Raw genomic sequence first — 20,807 nt, forward strand, 5'->3', positions numbered from 1 at the left:
GGCAGGCAATTCCAGTAACAGACTATCTTATCAGTAAGGATTTACATGACTATCTGGTCTGGAAGTTGCTTCAGCTACCATTGTCTCGACTAAACAGTCAGTGCAGAGCTCTGACCTTTGCCAGGGCTCATGCGTCACCAGCCTTCTGGGCTCCTTGTCCAAACCTCTCTGCTAATGAAGACAATAGGCGGCTTCCCACAGTATTTCATTAAAATATAATTATTTTAGCACCACCTTAAATTTTGCACTCAAGATTCATGCCTTCCTCTCTGGCCGGTGTGGCTCAACTGGTCAGGCATCATCCTGCCCACTAAAAGTTTGCTAGTTCAATTCCCAGTCAGGGCACATGCTCCAGAAACTCAATCCCCAATAGGTGATGTGCAGGAGGCAACCAATGGATGTTTCACTCTCACATCAATGTTTCTCTTCCTCTCCCTTTCTCTCTCTCTCTCTTTTTAAATTAAAAAAAAAATTAGATATATTTTTTATTTATTCCAGAGAGGAAAGGAGAGGGAGAGAGAGATGGAAACATCAATGATGAGAGAGAGAATCATTGATTGGCTGCCTCCTGCATGCTCCCTACCGGGGATCAAGCCTGCAACCCCGGCATGTGCCCTGACTGGGAATCAAGCCCTGACCTCCTGATTCATACTCAACCACTGAACCACACTGGATGGGCTCCCTTCTTCTCTCTCTGAAAAATCAATAAAAGATTTTAAAAATAAAAATAAAAAGATGCATGCCTTCCTTGTCTCACCGTAGTCCCTGAGTGGCTTCCCCTGCCTTAGCTATCTGGAAATCCTGTGGTTTGCAGGGGGTGGTGAATGGCCTGGGGCTCGCGGTGTAAGACCATTGGTGGAATGAAAGCATCTCAGCCTGACCTTGGGTGAGTGTTAGGGGCTTTCCATCCTGGTCTAGCACTTCTCCCAAGCCCTCAGCTGGACTGTATTAAGGCCACATCTATGAGGTACAGTGAAACTTCTGGGCATCAAGCCAGGAGTCCTTTGATTGATATTTGTCACAGATGGGGAGAATTTGTTAATATACCACTATTAATCAGGGATCATATGAGGATCCAAGAATTTCACTAAAATCTAGGTGGTTCTGATTTTGCTAAGTGCACATTCATTAGCATGTCCCATGATAAGACGACCAGCATTTCACCACTTCATTACACCTGTGTTTCTAGCCTCATGTGTAGTCATTTCCCCATGAACATTCTACTCTCATCACAGGGAACAATTTGGTCTGCTTGCTGTTTTCCAAGCATAGCAAGTACTTTCATGTCTCTATGCAAGCATGTCAAACTCAAAGGTTAACACAGGCCAAATAAACAAGGTTTAAGTTTATGTGGGCCACAAAAAAACAAAAGCTTCAATTTTCATAGAATGTAGGTTTATTTCGATAGAGACATGCTGAATACAAAGGGCTGAAATAAATGAGTAATGGTTAAAATAATAGAACATTTTAATAAAAATTAATATTTTTCTTGAGCATTAACTTAATAGACACTGAATAACTGCACAAATTAATAAGTGTAATGCAAATAAACCTATTTTTCTTGTTCTCCGAAAGTGAAATATTTCCTGTTGCGCACAACAAACAAGTCCGCATAAGACTAATGACGTAGCAATCAGCTGCTAAAATATTTGCTGCTAGTATTAGTGGAGAGAAATTGTGTGCCTGCGTGTTAAGTGCGTAAGGGAAATGAATGCAACACGAGTATAGTCATTAGTTGCATAGTCATGCAACAGTCATTAGTTGTAGTTCATTATTAATAACTAGAGGCCCAGTGCACAAAATTTGTGCATGGGAGGGGGGTCCCTCAGCCCGACCTGCACCCTCTCCAATACAGGACCCCTCGGGGGTTGTCCGACTGCCTCTCCTAATGTGGGACCACTGGCTTTTAACCGCTCGCCTGCCTGCCTGCCTGATCGCCCCTAACTCCTCTGCTTGCCTGCCTGATCACCCCTAACCACCTCTGCCTGCCTGCCTGATCGCCCCTAACTGCTCCCCTACTGGCCTGATCACTCCTAACTGCTCCCCTGCTGGCCTGATTGCCCCTAACAGCCTCTGCCTCACCCCAAACCCGGGACCCAGGCTTCCCTCCCTCTGGCCGGCCGCAGGCACTCAGGACCTGGGCCAGCTTCACCTGAGCCGGCCGCAACCAGAAGCAGGGGACCATGGGCAGGCAGCTTCACCCGGGCCACAACCACAGGTGCCTGGGACCACAGGGTGGGCTGCTTGTCCCTCTCCCAGGGCACAGGTGCAGATGCAGCTGCTGGTGCCCAGGACTGTGAGGCAGGCAGCTTGTCCTCCTGGGCCACAGCCCCAGCCACTGGCACCCAGGACCACGGGGTGGGCAGCTTGTCCCTCTCCTGGGCCACAGGCGCAGGCGCAGCCACTGGGGCCCAGACCGCAGGGCATGCAGCTTGTTCCTCTCCTGGGCCGCAGCCTGGCTGGTCCCCATTCCTCTCTCCTCAGTGTTGAGTGCCTGAGCCGTTATGGCGTGATGGTGAGAGGACATGATGACCATTTGCATATTAGCTCTTTATTACATAGGATTATGTATAACAGGATATTGTAAAAATTAAGTTATGAAAAATTTTTTTTAAGTTATGAAATTTTTATTAAAATGTTTCTTACATACCGTTATATTGGCTGGGCTGCAAAAATATTTGTTGTGGGCTGCATGCAGCCCGCGGGCCGCGAGTTTGACATGCTTGCTCTATGCCTTAGCTCATGCTGTTTCCTTGCCTGGAATATGCTCCCTCTCCACCTGATGAACTCTTTACTTATCTTCAAGGCCAAAATTAAATGCCATCTCCTCTGTAGTTTCCTCTGACATGTTCCCCTTATTGAAATTTACCAACACTCCTCATAGTCTTTGCCCCTTTGTTACACAGCTGTTTTTTATGTCTCCTTTTCAGATGGTGAACTCAGTGAATGGCTTGAGAACTCAGGAGAGAACAACTCCTAACGTTACTTCCTCTCCCCATCCTCTTCAACCTCTGACTTTATTCATCTGTGTCTCCACAGCTCTTAACATAATGCTGGGCACATGTAAGTACTTAACAAAGGTTTGTTGAATATGATGAATGCTGGAAGGTATCAAACAAAATGTGTGGGGTTTTTTAAATTTTCACTTATTTCCACTTCACAGAAGATTTTTGTTACTGGTTTCAATTTCCTCTCCTGATTATTTATTTTCTTTCTGGCCTTATGCATTCCATTCCAATTTTACCTAGCTTTCTTTGGCTAGCTTTCCCAACCCTAACACTCCACTCATATATCCCCTCATTCAGCATTTATTTATTGAACGCTCAATGTTCTACTGGCTCTATTATAGGCATTGAGGGTATAACAGTGAACAAGATAGATGGGATATTTTCATGGAAATTACATTATGGTTGGATAACTAGAACAAAACAAGTAAGCAAACAAAATAATTTCAAGTAGTAATAAATTCTCAGAAGAGAGTAAAGTGATATCATAGGGAGTGAGGTGGGAATCACATGAAAGAGTTTGTCGGGAAAGCCTTTCTAAGGAGGAGACATTTGAAATCTAGAGAACGAGAAAGAGATGGCCATATGGGGATCTGCTAAAAAAATGTTTTTTTCAAGTGGAAAAGTCAGCACATGCACAGGCCCAGAGACAAAAACAAATGACTGAATATTATAACGCTTTATATAGTAAATAAAATGATAAAGATTTTTCTTAGTCTGTCACCATCTCTTCAACCCTTTCCTAGAAAAGTAGCATTGATTCCTTCTGAGAAGTGACTGACTTCCTCTAGCCTTCACCTTGCCTACCACTCAAATCTCAGAATTTTCTTCCATTGACTCTCACTGAAGTTTACCTGGCTACAGTCATCTTGGTGACTGAAACACCAATCTCTGGGATTAGAAGTTTTGTGTGGTCCCTTATGTCAGACAATACTTCCTTCCCCTATCTCTTTCAGAAGGACTAGATCCTGGTTTTCCATCTCTTGGGAAGGGTCATCTCACAGGGAGACACAGATGGAAATCCAGGGATAGAATGGAGGGGAAAGCCAATTCTTTGGACAAGTGTCAACCTGGAGTCCACCTCTATAAATCCCAGGAGTGTCTTCCCACCTTACAGTCATTCTTATTAGCCTTCTTCTACTGAGTGTTGCTTTCTACTGAGCATTGCTCTCCACGGGGCTTCAATGTCCAGCTGGTGAGAGTCCAAAAAAGCTGGCTTCCTCTCTTAGATGCCAGAACAACTGCTTAAAAAGGCTGGAGGGAAGAAAAAAATGTCCTAGCTGGTTTGGCTCAGTGGATAGAGCTTCGGCTTGCGAACTGAAGGGTCCCAGGTTCACCTTCGTTCAAGGGCACATGCCTGGGTTGCAGGCTCGATCCCCAGTAGGGAGCGTGCAAGAGACAGCTGATCAATGATTCTTTCTCATCAGTGATGTTTCTATCTCTCTCTCTTCCTATCCCTTCCTCTCTGAAATCAATAAAAATATATTTAAAGGAAAAAAAGAGGCTGGAGGACTTCCTGCCACTGGAGACATAAAAAGCTCTCAGTAAGCCAGGAACCAGAATCAAAATCATATGGTTTGCTTTGTAGTAAAGATCACAGGGCCTGAAAAATTAGAGGAAGAAAGGCCAACTAGGGGACAAGCTTTTTAGACCCTCCTGCCTAAAGGGTCTTCTGTCCTTAGACTGCTGGCCCACTTGGACTCTCCTCTGGCTCACACTGTGAGGTTCAAACAATAAAGCCTGGAAGAATGAGATTACCTACTCCCTGAGATACCAGGGTCCCTTTAAGGGCCTCCTGACCAGATGCCCCCCAAATGAAAACTGTTCCTATTTATTAGTACTCTTTTCTCTAATGAACTGACCAACCCCACATCTTAGAAATACTGAGCAAGCAGCCCTTTATATGCTTGTTTACTCTGGATCTAAATAGATGCAGGTTCTCTAAGAAGGAGTTTTTATTTTTTCCAAGTTGCTTCTGAAGTAGAATCTCCACAAGCATTAAAAAGAAATGCATACTGATGACCCCTTTTACATATACCCAGGGTGGCAAGCCTAGACTTGGATCTGCTTGAGGACTTTAAATGCCGGGGCTTGTGTTAGTTCCAGTGGGTTCCTATCCTTACTAATATGTGAGTAGGTATTGTTTATGGACAAGTTGAGGAGGAGATGCTGCATGCTCGCAACTGGGATAGCCACCTGAGAAAAGGTGGATTCCTAATTCTCACCGTCTACTACTGCCTCCCTGCTCTCCAACCGCAATCCACCATGTCAGTGGCTCCATGTAAAAGGCAGCATTTTGGGGGAAAGATCTATGTCCAAATGTCCCATGTCTATGCAGAAGAGTTTGGAGCAGATGCCTTTGCTTTACAGCCCAAGCAAACACAAATGGGAGAGACATTCCCGGCAGCCCTTTGCTATGAGAAGTGGGGAGAGCCTCCATGCCTCAGAGTTGAGAGCCTGCTCCATAAACCTCTCCCTTGAACTGTACACCCAGGGCAGGTCTGCAATATTCTGAGTCATTAAAGAAAAAAGGCAAAAGCAAAAAATAAGACAAATATAGGTTTTCCTAACTTCTACACTTATTTTCTTGCATGGGAAGGAAAATAACAGGTCTGATAAAGAGGATGACTATCCTTCTAGGCTGTTGTTGCAAGTGAATGTTTAAAAGGTTGTGGATGATCAGTGATTTGAGGGTGGGACTTTATGTTAAGTTGTATGACCACCCTCCCTGCTTCCTAGACCCACTAACTTGCTCTACTATATGCTAAGGTTAGAGCATGGAGCAAGCTCCTGAAGCCGTTTGGCTCCAAACAGGTTCCTCAATTCAAGCCATCAAAGATATAGCCTTGGTTCTAGAAGCGTCAACCATGCCTTCACAGGAGATTTAGAAAAGCTGGAGTCAAACCTTTGCTCATTTCCTGGTGTTATTTCTCATTGTCCTTCAAGAACTACCCACAAAATCCAAGGGATTGGCTATTTGGGTAGGTTCAGTGGGGGACTTGCCACTTATACTTCATCCTTGTCAGCCACAGAAACAGGGTTAAATCACATTTCCGACAAGCTTGTCAGAGTGTATTAGACTCTGCTAGATAGCCAGATTGTTTTGAAGTTTTTGACCAAAATAAGTTATATTTTTATATGTCTCATATATTTTTGTATAAGCCCCATCTTATTTAAGCTTTATAATAATACTATGCTTTGAAAGGGCAAGTATGAAAATCATTATTATATAGGTGAGAAAAGCAACTAAATGACTTTCCCAAACTTATCTAGTTCTGTTGTTACCAGAATCAGGACTAGGATATTGATGATCTAACTTCCAGTTAATTGATTTTTCCACCATTCCACTTTAAGAGCAAATATCCTACAAAAAGTTGTAGTAAGACAGGGATACTTGACAATAATAGAACCCCTTCCTTGGGCTCTCATTATAATTGTGAAGTCTTCCTCTCTCAAAGCAGAGCCCTCCTTTGCCACAATGTGCTCCCCCAGATTCATATGCATTTCATGTGCATGGAGCCCCACCAAGCACTTTATATACCACTAGAGGCCAGATGCATGAAAATTTGTGCAAGAGTAGGCTTTCCTTCCCCTGGCTGCTGGCACTGGCTTCCCTCCGGCACCTGGGACCCGGTCGGTCTGCCCTCCTCCGGCCACCCGCGGGCACCCGGGACCTGGCTGGCTTCCCTCCGGTCCCGGCTTCCTCAGGGAGGATGTCCGGTCTACTTAGCATATTACCCTTTTATTATTATAGATTACCTCAATTCATTCCCCAGTATCCCCATTGAGGATGTTACTTACCTACATTACTGATAAAGAAACTGAAGCTCAGCCTGGCTGGCGTGGCTCAGTGTTTGAGTATCGACCTATAACCAGGAGGTCACAGTTCGATTCCTGGTCAGGGCACATGTCCCAGTGTGGGTCATGCAGGAGGCAGCCAATCAATGATTCTCTCTCATCATTGATGTTTCTATCTCTCCCTCTCCCTTCCTCTCTGAAATCAATATATATATATATATATATATATATATATATATATATATATATATATATATATAAAACTGAAGCTCAGTGATGGCAGATAAATTAGCTTAAAATCACAGATCTTGTCCTAGCTGGTTTGGCTCAGTGGATAGAGCATCAGCCTATGGACTGCTGAAAAGTTGTGGGTTCAATTCCAGTCAAGGGCATATGCATGGGCTGCAGGCTTGATCCCCAGTAGGGGGCATACAGGAGGTAGCCAATCAATGATTCTCTCTCATCATTGATGTTTCTATCTCTCTCTCCTTCTCTCTTCCTCTCTGAATTCAATAAAAATATATTGAAAAAAATAAAAATAAATCCCAGAGTGTGTTGTTGGAGCTGAAACCAGGTCTTCTAATACTCTGGTCCTTTTTCTGCAGTACTCTAGGGATCCAGAAACATTAGCCATAACAGGAATCAAACATAGATCTCCTAATGACGAAAGTGTATCCATGGAGGCAGATTCTAAGGCTAGGACACTATGCAATACAATAGAGAGGCCCAATTTATCCAGAAGGACCATGCCCTTCCCACTGGATATCCACACAGAAACATGTGAGCATACTTACATGGCATGTACTGCCTCACCTGCCCCTGCCAGGGATTTGGTCACAGCTACAGCATCTTGACAACCTATTTAAACCAACTTGCAGTAACTGGTAGCAAAGTATCATTCCCTGACAGGTTGAGTGATTGAGCCTCCACAGACTTTGGAAAGGGAACCATTAGTCAAAACATTCAAGAGCCAGCCAAAACCGGTTTGGCTCAGTGGATAGAGCGTCGGCCTGCGGACTGAAAGGTCCCAGGTTCGATTCCGGTCAAGGGCATGTACCTTGGTTGCAGGCACATCCCCGGTAGGGGTTGTGCAAGAGGCAGCTGATCGATGTTTCTCTATCATCGATGTTTCTAACTTTCTATCCCTCTCTCTTCCTCTCTGTAAAAAATCAATAAAATATATTTTAAAAAAAAACATTCAAGAACCAGAGGGTCCCAGAGAGGTATGTATTAATTCCATCCAGATGTTGGGATTGGGTTTTTTTCTTTCGTTCATTTTTTTTCAATCACATTCAAAGAGTGAACAAGTTATTTTCATCTTATCAATCAAGCAAGATGGAAAGAACTTTGCTTCCTTTATTCTTGGTCTGGTCTTCATCAAAGGATCAAGAGGGCTAACAGCATCTGGGTCATTCAGGAAGGTAGCTGAATTATCACAGGATACTTCACACATATGACTGAATTATCTGAATTGGTAAATGGTGTTGTAAGTATATCAGCAAAATTCAATGAGAGGCCTCCAAGTTCATTTTAATTTACAGCTTCCACACTGTTTACCTGCAGTGTAGGCAACCCATCTGTTTTGAAATCCAAGAAACTATGGCTGTGCAAATTGGTCCAACAAACAGCTGAATGTGCACGTTGCTCTGGTAGAGAGGGAAAGGCCAATCTAACCGTAAGTACATTTTATATCATAGCCTCTGAGCAGCCTAGGTGGCCTGAAAGCTTTGTTGTGTTATGTGGCTATCAAATAGGTCATTCGATAACTCATAAAACTCCTCTCCAGCAGCACAGGCTTTCCTGAGGTTAACTCTTGCTGTGGAGCTAAGATGAGGAAAAGCAGATCTTCTTAAACTGCAGCTACAATTGGCAATCCCCTTCCTTACTCCACTCCTGAGCTCCTGACTTTCCTTCCTTCAAAAAGATGTGCTTTGCAAGGTTCACTTTTTCATCTAGCCTGATGAGTCTCAAGATTTTTGCTCCTTAAATTGCTTGAGCAGAACAAAAGATTTTGCTCTATTTACACCTACTTACTAGATCAAATAAACAAGCCAGCAAACAAACAAAAAGCCAACTTTTTAATTTTTAATTTTATTTTTTCCCATCACCATTTATCTCCTCTATGCCCTTTTCCACCTCCACCCATCCTCTCCACCCCGCAATCACCACACTGTTGTCCATGTCCATGAGTTCTCTCTCTCTCTCTCTCTCTCTCTCTTCTTTTTTGCTTAATCCCTCTCCCCATCCCCTCCCTCCCTTCCCTCAGCCCCCAACCCCGGAGCTGTCTGCCTGCTCTCTCTGAGTCTGTCTCTATTTTGCTTGGTAGTTCAGTTCATTAAATTCCACATATAGTTGAAATCATATGGCACTTGTCTTTATTTTTCAATTATAGTTGTCAAAAAAGAAAAAAAACACACACACTTTTGAGGTGTTTTTTGCTGAATCCCTGTAACTTCTCTTAAACATGTTTCTTTGATACTTTTACGTGTTGATTGAAATCCACAGTGGAAAATATGTTTCAAGGGAGGGGGGGTAGAATCACCCAACACACTTCTGTGTCTTGCATTTTGACTCAGCCCACAGAGCAATTGGGAGAATCTTTGCAGACCCACTAGAGATCTCCGGATTCCATGGGAGAACCATTGATCTAAAAACATCTTGACTTCAGAATCCTTCTTCTGATCTGGAATTATGTTATCGACCACAGAGAGCGGCTACTTACAATTCGTGAGAGAGGGCCCTGTATAGTGAGAGGTGAGCCCCAGTGTGGGGAGAAGAAATCTCTTTCTCTTTCTCGGCGGGTGTTTTGCTACCGTATGATATTTATGCTTAGTATGCTATCTATGGGCTCAATTTCTTCTCCTTCACCTTCTCTTCTTCATGCTTCCTCTTCCTCTCTCCTCCTCATCTCCTATTTTTTGTTTATTTGCTCCTTCTATTGTAACAGTCTCCCCAAGCCCTCAGTGCTTAGATGATTTTTGCCTGGTACATTCTGCTAATTGGAATTTCGGAATCACAGTTTCTTATTTGAGTGCAGCATTTTCCTAAATATTTAACCACCTAAATTATTGTAAAAGCAGCTGGCCCCTACCCATGCCTTGTAGAGAAGGCTGCAGGTCTGTACCCTTCACTGTACCAGAATGCAGAGCTCTGTTGAGATACATGGAGGAAAGAAGAACCTTAATGGCGGGAGCAGCCATGTTACAATGAGCAGACAACAGGGACGATATGAAGAGCAAGTTTAGGGATTAATGCAACCATATCCTGGAAGCATGAAGTTACAGATCTCCCAGCTGAGCCCCCTGAGAATGAGATAGTTCTGGTCAGGCTGCTGTGAAAATTTTTTAAAAACTGACTCGCGTTGAAGGTAGGGAGTGGATCTGTGTCTCCTCTGCTACTGAAAAACAACATGGATCTCATTAAGGCTCGGGAACTAACACTGGTAACTTCCCTTTGGGCACAGCCCTCAGCAGGAAGGCCCTATGCAATGGTAATTACCAGGAATGGGGGTGGGAGCCATTATAGACTTTTGATTTGGTCACTTAAACATCCTGTCAGACAGATGTAGAAAGGAGACTGACCCTTACCTCAAAAGAAGTAAATTGTAGGTTGAAGTATTTAGTTTCAGTCCCTGTCAGGCTGAGGCTTTGAAAAACAGACATGTGGGTCTCGGAAACCAAATGCCAGATTGCCTTGCTTTGGAGCTCTGCAAATTCAAGAATATAAGGAAATGTATAACCCAAATTGAGACTGTTACTTTTTTTTTTTTTTTTAAGGTGTTTTTAAGAAGACTTAGCTTGAAACAGAAGTACTAGATTCAAAACATTGTAAACCGCAATTTGAATCTTGTTTAAAATATGAAAGGGCTCTGGCCAGTTTGGCTCAGTGGGTAGAGTGTTGGCCCAAGGACTGAAGGGTTGAGGGTTCGATTCCCAGTCAAAAGCATATACCTTGGTTGCAGGCTTAACCCGGAGGCAAACAATCACATAGATGCTTTTCTCTCCCCCTTCACTCTCTCTAAAAATTAATGGAAAAAGATCCTCGGGTGAGGATTGACAAAACAAAACAAAAAGATGAAAGGATGAAAAGTGTGACTCCACTCACTTGTTTAGAAACAGTCATTACAGACAGGATTCTAGGCATTATGTGTTTCCCTCTTCCTTGGTTAGGTCTGCTCTCAAGGACCAGCAGGCCTCTTTCAATACACAGTCAGTGATTCGGCTTTTAGAAGGTGGAGATGTTCGTTTAAAATGGCTCTTTATGTCCTGTAGTTGCACCCTTTGACATTTGCTTCCAGGAAAGTGTACACAGTGATGACTGACTAGATATCTGCTTTCTCAGTTCAACTGTGAAATAAATTAGGAGGCCATCTCCATCTTTGGCATCACTATACTGATAAATTAGGGAGACAGAGGCAAAGCATTCACTGCTTGGAGCCTAGTGTCCCTGTGGTCAGGTGGCCTGACTCACAGGAACAGCAGGCCCTGGTACACACAACTCAGAAGCAGGAATTAGGAGGCCAGTGTTCAATCCCGCACCCATCTCTAACTGCCTGTGAGGCTTTAATTTAGTCGCTGACCTCCTCAGGGCTGCCCTTCCTGTGTATCAAATAGGAAGACAAAGACTAGCCTCCCCTAGTCTTTGTGGATAAAATGACAACTAAAAGAATCTGCATAGCTGGGGAAAAAGGAGTGGGGCCAGAGAGAAAGTGCATTATGATACCGGACTTTCTCACTTGATCGCTTAAGTTTTTTAATCTTCATCTCTCTTCCCTGGGCTCCTGACTGGTCTGAACTCACTTTGTTTTCTCTTAAGTAAAATTTTTATTGAAAGATTTTCTGTTTTTATTGGGGAAAAAGTCTTCAGCTCAATGAATTTTTTCCACGTGAACACACCCTAGATCTAAAAATAAGGCATTACCCCTAGCCGGTTTGGCTCAGTGGATAGTATATGCCTGCGGACTGAAGGGTCCCAGGTTAGAATCTGATTAAGGGCACCTACCTGGGTTGGGGGCTCAATCCCCAGGACGTGCAGGAGGCAGCCGATCAATGACTCTCTCTCATCATTGATGTGTCTATCTCTCTGTCCTTTCCTCTATGAAATCAATAAAAGTATATTAAAAAATAAAAATTAATAAAAATAGGGCATTACTAGCACTCAGAGCCCCCATTTTACCTTCTTTAAGTCCCTTTCCTTCCAAGGGTAACCACTAACCTGACTTCTAACACCATAATTAAGTTTTGCCTCTTTTGCTTTTATGTGTAACTTACGCTTTTATGTGTATATGCTTTTATGTGTAACTTCTTTTGCTTAATATTAGGTTTGTAAGATTCATTTATGTTATTATGTGTAATAACATTTTCTTTATTCTCATTGTTATATAGTATTTCATGAATTAATATACCACAATTTATTTATCCATTCCCTTAATGGGCATTTGGGTTGTTTCCGATTGAGGGCTATTATGAACAGTGCTACTAGGAACATTCTTGAACAGTTTAAAAAAATTTTTTTTATTGATTTCAGAGAGGAAGGGAGAGGGAGAGAGGGATAGAAACATCAATGATGAGAGAGAATCACTAATCAGCTACCTCCTGCGTGGCCCCCACAGGGGATCTAGCCAACAACCCGGGCATGTGCCTTGTCTGGCAATTGAACCATGACCTCCTGGTTCATAGGTTGATGCTCAACCACTGACTGAGGCACACCAGTTGGGCTTGAACAGTTTTTTGTTTAAATATATTTTATTGATTTTTTACAGAGAGGAAGGGAGAGGGATAGTTAGAAACATCAATGAGAGAGAAACATCGATTAGCTGCCTCCTGCACATCCCCCACTGGGGATGTGCCCGCAACCAAGGTACATGGCCTTGACCGGAATCAAACCTGGGACCTTTCAGTCCGCAGGCCGACGCTCTATCCACTGAGCCAAACCGGTTTTGGCGGCTTGAACAGTTTTTTGATGAACATAAGAATGTTTTCCTATTGGCTATTATCTAGAAGTGGAATTGCTGAATCATAAGACATGTGAGTTCTGCTTTAATAGATACTGCCAGTTTAAAAAAGTAATTGTATCATTTTACACTCCCACCAGTCATGTCTGAGACTTCTGTTTTTTCTACATCCTGACCAATTCTTGACATTGTCTGTCTTTTACATTTAACCATTTGGATGGATGTGTAGTGGAATGCTTTTTGAGTTAAATTTTTATTTCCTTAATGACTGATGAAGTTGAACACCTTTTAATGTATTTATTGGCCCTTGGCTATCCTATTTTATAAAATACCTTTCAGTCTTGAACCTGCTTTTCTGTTGGATTGTCTGACATTTTCATTGATCTATAAGTGTTCTATAAGTATTATAGATACTTGTTATATACATGTTGCAAATATAATTTCCCACAATGCTGTTGAGTCATATTGGTGCCTGAGGCAAAAGGAAAAATCAGAAATACTGATACCTATCTTTATTTATGTATTTTTAAGATATTTTAAAAATTGATTTTTAGAGAGAACGGGAGAGGGAGAGAGAGAGAGAAAGAGAGAAATATCAATGTAACAGCAAAACATTGATCACATGCCTCCTGCAGGGCCCCAACCAGGGATAGAGCTTGCAACCGGGGCATGTGCCCTGATAGGGAATTGAACCAGTAATCTTTTGGGTGCACAGGATGATGCCCAGCCAACTGAGCCACACCAGCCAGGGTTAAAATTTTGATATTTTGTTCATGGATTTTTTTCATGGTTATTTAAAAAATATTGCATTGACATCTTATTTATCTTGATTACTGTTTTGTTTTGTTTTTTGGTGCCCCCTTAAAAACTTGTGTCCAGCCCGGTCAGCCTGGCTCAGGGACCTGTGAACCTGGAGGTCATAGTATTGGCATTTTAACAATATGAAGTCCTCCAATCCATAAACATGGAATGTTTCCTTTCATTTATCTTTTTAAATTTCTTTTATCAATTTTCTGTTGTTTTCATTATACAAGTTTCATAATTCCTTGGTTAAGTTAGCTCCTAAATATTTTATTATTTTTTATGCTATTGTAAATGGAATTGTTTTTATAATTTACTTTTCAGATTGTTCATTTTTATTGTATAGAAATGCAACTGATTTTTTGTGTTAAATTTTTCCTGCTACTTTGCTGACCTCATGTAATAGTTCTAACATTTTTTTCATGTAGAATTTGTAAGGTGTTCTATATATAAGATTATATCATTTACATACAGAAATAATTTTATTTCTTCCTTTCCAATTTTGATGCCTCTTATTTCTTTTTCTTGCCTAATTGCTCTGGCTGTAATTTTCAGGACTATGTTAAGTAGATGAGGTGAGATTTGGTATCCTCGCCTTGTTCCTGATCTTAGAGGAATAGCTTCCAGTATTTCACTATTGAGGATGATGTTTGCCATGGGTTTTTTGTATGTGGTTTTTATTGTGTTGAGGTAGTCTCTCTCTAGTCCTACTTTTTTTTAGTGTTTTTATCATAAAAGAATGTTGAATTTTATCAAATTCTATTTTCTATATCAATTGATATGACCATGTGTGTTTTTATCCCTTATTCAGTTAATGAGGTGTATAACATTGATTGATTTTTCTTATATTGAACTATTCCTGCATTCTGGGAATAAATCCTACCTGGTCATGGTATATAATTCTTTCAGTATGATACTGAATTTGGTCTGCTAGTATTTTGTTGAGGATTTTTGCATCAGTGTTCATAAGGGATATTGGTTTATAGTTTTCTTGTAATGCCTTTTTCTGGCTTTGGTATCAAGGTAATGCTGGCCTCATAGAATGAGTTAAGAAGATTGGCAATTTTAAATGTTTAGTAGATTCCACCAGTGAAGCCATCAGGGCTATTTTTTTTGGCTAGGAAATTTATTTTTTTATTTGAACTAAATATGTTTTTGTTTTATTTTTTAAAATTTTATCTTTATTGTTGAAAGTATTACATAAGAACAGAAAAGAAAGTATTACAGATGTCCCCCTCCCCTCCATGGACTCCCTCTACCCTTCTACATCTTATTTATCTTTTTTTTAAAAAATATATTTTATTGATTTTTTACAGAGAGGAAGAGAGAGGGATAGAGAGTTAGAAACATCGATGAGAGAGAAACATCTATCAGCTGCCTCTTGCACACCCCCTACTGGGGATGTGCCCGCAACCAAGGTACATGCCCTTGACCGGAATCGAACCTGGGACCCTTGAGTCCGCAGGCCAACGCTCTATCCACTGAGCCAAACCTGTTTCGGCACATCTTATTTATCTTGATTACTGCATCCCTCCCCAGGCCCCCCCTATTGTCTACTACTTATTCAGTTTCCTTACTAATAATAGGTCTATTCAAATTTACTTTTTCATTGTGGTTTAGTCTTGGTAAGTTTTGTGTTTCTAAGAATTTGTCTATTTTATTGAGGTTATTCAATTTGTTTGGTGTATAATTGTTCATAGAACTATCTTAAATTCTTTTTATTTATTTACTAGAGTCTTGGTTCACGACATTTGTGCATTGGGGGTGGGGGTGGGGCCTCAACTGGGCCTGTGCCCTCTCGCAGTCTGGGACCCCTTGGAGGATGTCCGACTGCTGGCTTAGGACCGCTCCCCGGACATCCCCTGAGGGGTCCTTAGCGCTGCCATGGAGGCAGGAGAGGCTCCTGCCACCACCGCTGCGCTCACCATCTGTGAGCCTGGCTTCTGGCTGAGGGGTGCTCCCCCTGTGGAAGCGCACTGACAACCAGAGGGCAGCTCCTGCGTTACATGTCTGCCCCCTGGTGGTCAGTGCGTGTCATAGCAACCCGTCATTCTGCTGGTCAGTCAATTTGCATATTAGGTTTTTATTATATAGGATTTATTTTTATAATGCAAAAACAGATTTATTTGTTCACACACCATGAAGGAAAGCAGTCTTATGACAAATGGAGAAGGTTAAGATTCTTAAGGAGCTGATTTTGTGACCTACTACATGGGAAGACTTGTTTTATCACCTTCAGATGTTTGGTCTGTTTATCAAACACTTCAGCAGGCTTTATAAATGGGTCTTCTTCCTTTTGGGTCTGCTTTTCTAATTCCTTATGATATACAAGTTGCATTCCAAGTAGTTTGTGTTCTTCTTCTATTTATCCAGGTACTTTCCCAAGAAGCATAAGAGATCCTATTCATGTTGCAGAAGCCATGGTCTTTGGGTCTAACAGGAGCTTGGTTAACTTGTTCTCCAGCTCCAGAGCAGACTCTAGAGCTTGGATCCCAGTTCCCCGGTTATCTATCTCAGGCCTCTTAATGACCCAACAGCAGATTTTACTCTGACATCCTCTTAGATATCTTATGAATTGCTTTCCATGTTCCCTCTTTATCTCAGCTTGGTCTTCAACGAATGTGGCAAAAAGAGGTTCTCCTGGGCCTTCAATGTAATAAAAGGCCATAAGTAAATAAGCATCACTGATGTGCAGCTTATAAGATGCCATGTGATCAATAGCAACCCTACACGCTCCAGACAGGAGGTGCTGGGCTGCCATCTCAGCTTTAGAGAAAACCAGGCATAAACAGTGCTCAAATTCTTTTTATTTCTGTAGAATTCACAGTAATGTCCCCACTTTTATTTCTTTTTTAAAATAATATATTTTTATTGATTTCAAAGAGGAAGGGAGAGGGAGAGAGAGCTAGAAACATCAATGATGAGAGAGAATCATTGATCAGCTGCCTCCGACATGCCCCCTACTGGGGATGGAGCCTGCAACCCGGGCATGTGTCCTTGACCTGAATTGAACCTGGGACCCTTTAGTCCGCAGGTCAACACTCTATCCGCTGAGCCAAATCACCAAGGGCCCCACCTTTATTTCTGATTTTAGTAATTTGAGTCTTCTCTCTTTTTCCCTTAATCTGTCTAGCTAGACTTAGCAAATTGTTTTACCTTTTTGAAGAACTTTTTGTTTCATTAACTTTCTCAATTGTGTTTCTTTTTTTATTGATTTATATTTTTTAAAGATATTTTTATTTATTTCAGAAAGGGAGAGAGAGAGAGAAACATCAATGATGAAAGAGAATCATTGATCAGCTGCCTTCTGCACATCCCCCATTGGGGATCGAGCCCACAACCCAGGAATGTGCCCTTGACTGGAATCGTACCGGGAACCCTTCAGTTGTTAGGCCAACGCTCTATCCACTGGACCAAACTGGCTAAGGCTATTGCTTTTTAGAGCGAGAGCGAGAGAGAGAAACCTCGATGTGAGAGAGAAACATCAGTTGGTTGCTTCTCATACATATTGATGGGAGGTCGAACCAGCAACCTAGGTATGTGCCCTGACTGGGAATGAAACCCACAATCCTTCAGATGCTCCAACCAGAGCTCCATTATTTATTTTATCTCTGCTCTAATCTTCATTATTTTCTTTTAGCTTTGGTTTTGTCTGTTCTTTTTCTAGTTCCTTAGGTTGTAAAAGATAAGTTGTGATTTGAGATCTTATTCATTCATTCATTCATTCATTTATTGCTGCAAATAGCTTTATTGTTTTTATTTGTTTCAATGCATGGGAGAGGGCTTCAGGGTGGTTAAAAGAATGAATAGTAGTTAGAGGGAGAGGCTCAGGCAAAGCTAAACACCAGAGGAATGCAGAGGAGCCCCTCAAAAGCTTCTGGGCTCCAAAGCCTTCTACTTGTGCTTGAGGGTGAGCCTTCCGAAGAGATACTGGCCAGCCCAGCCTGGGGGCCAGCCAGCCTGTGGAGGTTAGTCAGGTGGTTGCCATTTTCTTGATGAGTTTCACCTCCTCATCCAGGAAGTGGTTCTCCAGAAAGTCACAGAGATGAGGGTCTGTGTGGGTAGAACCCAGGGCCGTGGTCGGCAAACTGCAGTTCGCGAGCCACATGCGGCTCTTTGGCCCCTTGAGTGGCTCTTCCACAAAATACCACGGCCTGGGCGAGTCTATTTTGAAGAAGTGGCATTAGAAGAAGTTTAAGTTTAAAAAATTGCCAAATTTCTCAAAAGAAATTTCAATCGTTGTACTGTTGATATTTGGCTCTGTTGACTGATGAGTTTGCCAACCACTGACCCAGGGAATGCAGCTCTAAAAGTGCCTGGTTCAGTTTCTCTCCAAGACCAAGGTGGCTCCCATACATCCTGAGTTTTGCCCCACTCATCTTGGGAAGGCTTCAGCACATCCTGGAAGAGAATTCAGCCACCATGCTAGTTTTGCATCTTTAAGAGATGCTCAGCACCCTCAAACTTCTCAGCCAACTCGTGGGAGAAGTGGCCCACGCCCTTGAGAGGCACATCATCACGGTCAAAATAGAAGCCCAGAGAGAGGTAGGTGCAGAAAGCCTGCCGATACAGGTTGGCCAGGTGGTTGACGATTGACAGCAGCCTCCACCTCAGTGGAATAATTCTGACGAATTTGGGAGCTCATGGTTTTTTAGCAATAAGAAGTTAAGGTAGAAAAAAAACAAACTGGTGTGTTGGCTGGTGTCTGAGGTGGTTCTGAAGATGGTGACTGGATAAGACACTGGGGAGTGGTCAGAAGCTGGAAGAAGGGGTGTCCCTGGGTCTGTTCCATCCAAACACTGTTGAATCAAGAGACAGATCTGAAACTACCGAGGGCACTGTCTGGATCTTTTTTATTTATTTATTTTATTTTTTAAATATATTTTTATTGATTTCAGGGAGGAAGGGAGAGGGAGGGAGAGAGTTAGAGACACCAATGATGAGAGAGAATCATTGATCAGCTGCCTCCTGCACAGCCCCTACTGGGGATCGAGCCTGCAACCCGGGCATGTGCCCTTGACTGGAATCAAACCTGGGACCCTTCAGTCTGCATGCCGACGCTCTATCCACTGAGCCAAACCAGCTAGGGCAAGATCTTTTTTATTTTTTAATGTAAGCATTTATAGCTATAAATTTCCCTATTGACACTGCTTTTGCTGCTTCCCATAAGTGTTTGTATGTGGTGTTTTTGTTTTCATTTGTTTCTAAGTATTTTGTAATTTCCCTTGTGGTTTCTTCTTTGATCCATTGGTTGTTTAAGTGTGTTGTTTAATTTCCAGTTTTTTTATTTTCTAGTTTTACTTATATTATTGATTCTTAAAATATATACCTTTATTGTTGAAAATATTACAGATGTCCCCTTATTTGTTTTTAACTTCATCCCATTGTGATTGGAGAAGAGAGTTTGATATCTATCTTTATACATTTCTTGAGACTTAATTTGTGTCCTAACATATGATCTATCCTGGAAAGTGTCCCATGAGCACTTGAGAAGAATGTCTATACTCTTTTTGTGAAGAGTGTTCTCTGTATGTCTGTAAGATCTCATTGGTTTACAGTAATTCCCCTTAACCGCAGTTTTGCTTTCCATAGTTTTAGTTACCCAGAGCAAACTACAGTCCAAAAATATTAAATGGAAGATTCCAGAAATAAACAATTTATAAGTTTTAAATTGCACACTGTTCTGAGTATCATGATGGAATCTCACACCATCCTGTTCTGTCCCACCAGGTTCATGAGTCATCTCTTTGTTCAGTATATCCACAAAGGAGGATAGGGTCCTTTTTGCCCACCCTGGTTCCTACAAGCTATGTGAAAGCTCCTCCAGGAACAGGTGAATAGCTGTTTGCCACAGGAAGCTGCTACTGTGTAAAAGCCAAAATTAACAGCAATTTACTGTCCAAGACTTTCCTTGGAAGTTGTAACCGTCAGTAGACTCCAGAGTTCCCACATAGTTGCATTAGACAGGTTCTTTCAGTGCAGTTGTTGTGTAGGTGGGGAGGCAAATTCCTTGTGCTTATTACTCCACCATCTTCCGGGAGTTATCCTGTAGGAGATTTTGTATGTTGTAAATACAAATCTTTTGCCACATGAATGTATTGGAGTATTTTTCCCCCAGTCTGTTGCTTGATTATTCATTTTCAAAATGATTATTCTTTTCATGAGAAAAATTTTCTTGAAGTTCAATATTTCACTTCTTATTTTTATGATTAGTACATTTTATGTTATGCCTAAAAAGCTTTGACTACTCTATGGTTGCAAATATATTTTTTAGAAGCTTTACGGTTCTAACTTTTACATTTAGGTCTGTGATCCATCTTGAATTAATTTTTGTATATGGAGTGCAGTAAGGGTCAGAATTCTCTTCCCATAGACATATCCAGTTGTTTCAGCACAAGTTGTTAAATAGACTTTCCTTTCCCTATTGAATTGACTTGGTGTCTTGGTTGATAATCAATTGACTATATATGTCTGGGTTTACTTCTGGACTCAATTCTGTTTATTAATCTATTTCTATCTACTTCTATTTTAAGCCTGATGTAATTATAAACTAAATCTTGAACTCAGAAATGTAAGTACTCTGACTTTGGTTTTCTTTTTTCAATATCACTTTGATTATTCTAGGTCCTAGGTCCTTTGCATTTCCATATAAATTTTAGAACCACATTATCAATTTCTTTAAAAAAAGAAAAACTTGCTGAACTTCAGTTGATTTGAGGTTCTATATGATGTTATTTCCCTTCAGAGAGGGATTACTTTTGTTTCTATCAACCAGAAAGTTTAGGGGCTGAATACCTTTATCTAATAAATGTCTCAGGAATTCAAAGCTGGGCCCTGGCCAGTGTGGCTCAATTGGTTGAGTGTCATCCCAAGCACTGAGAGGTCGCTTGGATTCCTGGTCAGAGCACTGATGCCCAGGTTATGGGCTTGATCACCAGAAAGGGGCATGCAGGAGGCAGCCAATTAATGTTTCTCTTTCTCATTGATGTTTCTCTCTCTCCCTCTTCCTTTCTCTCTAAAAAATCAATAAAACATGTTAAAAAAAAAATTCAAAGCTGGGCTTTAGTCTTTATCAGGGCTGGCCAATTACCCTTATCCTAGGGTGAAATCCATCACAGTCCCAATAGAAAACCTGGCATGTTTACCAGGACTCTTTCTCCTTTTCAGGCTCTTTACTATAATTTTTGTGTTGCCGTTCAAAGCTGGGAAATTGCTGAAAGCTCTTTCAGCTTCTCAATGCTGCCTTTGTT

The 20,807-nt window shown here is 41.7% G+C and overlaps 1 pseudogene across 1 annotated transcript; it reads right to left on the reverse strand.

Moving 5' to 3' along the window:
• Positions 1–17,451: 17,451 nt before the first annotated feature.
• On the reverse strand, positions 17,452–18,202 carry LOC307107485 (ferritin light chain-like; annotated as a pseudogene). Its single transcript has 2 exons — positions 17,845–18,202; positions 17,452–17,645 (listed from the first exon to the last, which is right to left on the reverse strand). The product of its transcript is annotated as a ferritin light chain-like (transcript).
• Between the last annotated feature and the right edge of the window lie 2,605 nt (positions 18,203–20,807).

The sequence above is a fragment of the Cnephaeus nilssonii genome (assembly GCF_951640355.1).
Source record: "Cnephaeus nilssonii genome assembly, chromosome: 11".
Taxonomy (NCBI): domain Eukaryota; kingdom Metazoa; phylum Chordata; class Mammalia; order Chiroptera; family Vespertilionidae; genus Cnephaeus; species Cnephaeus nilssonii.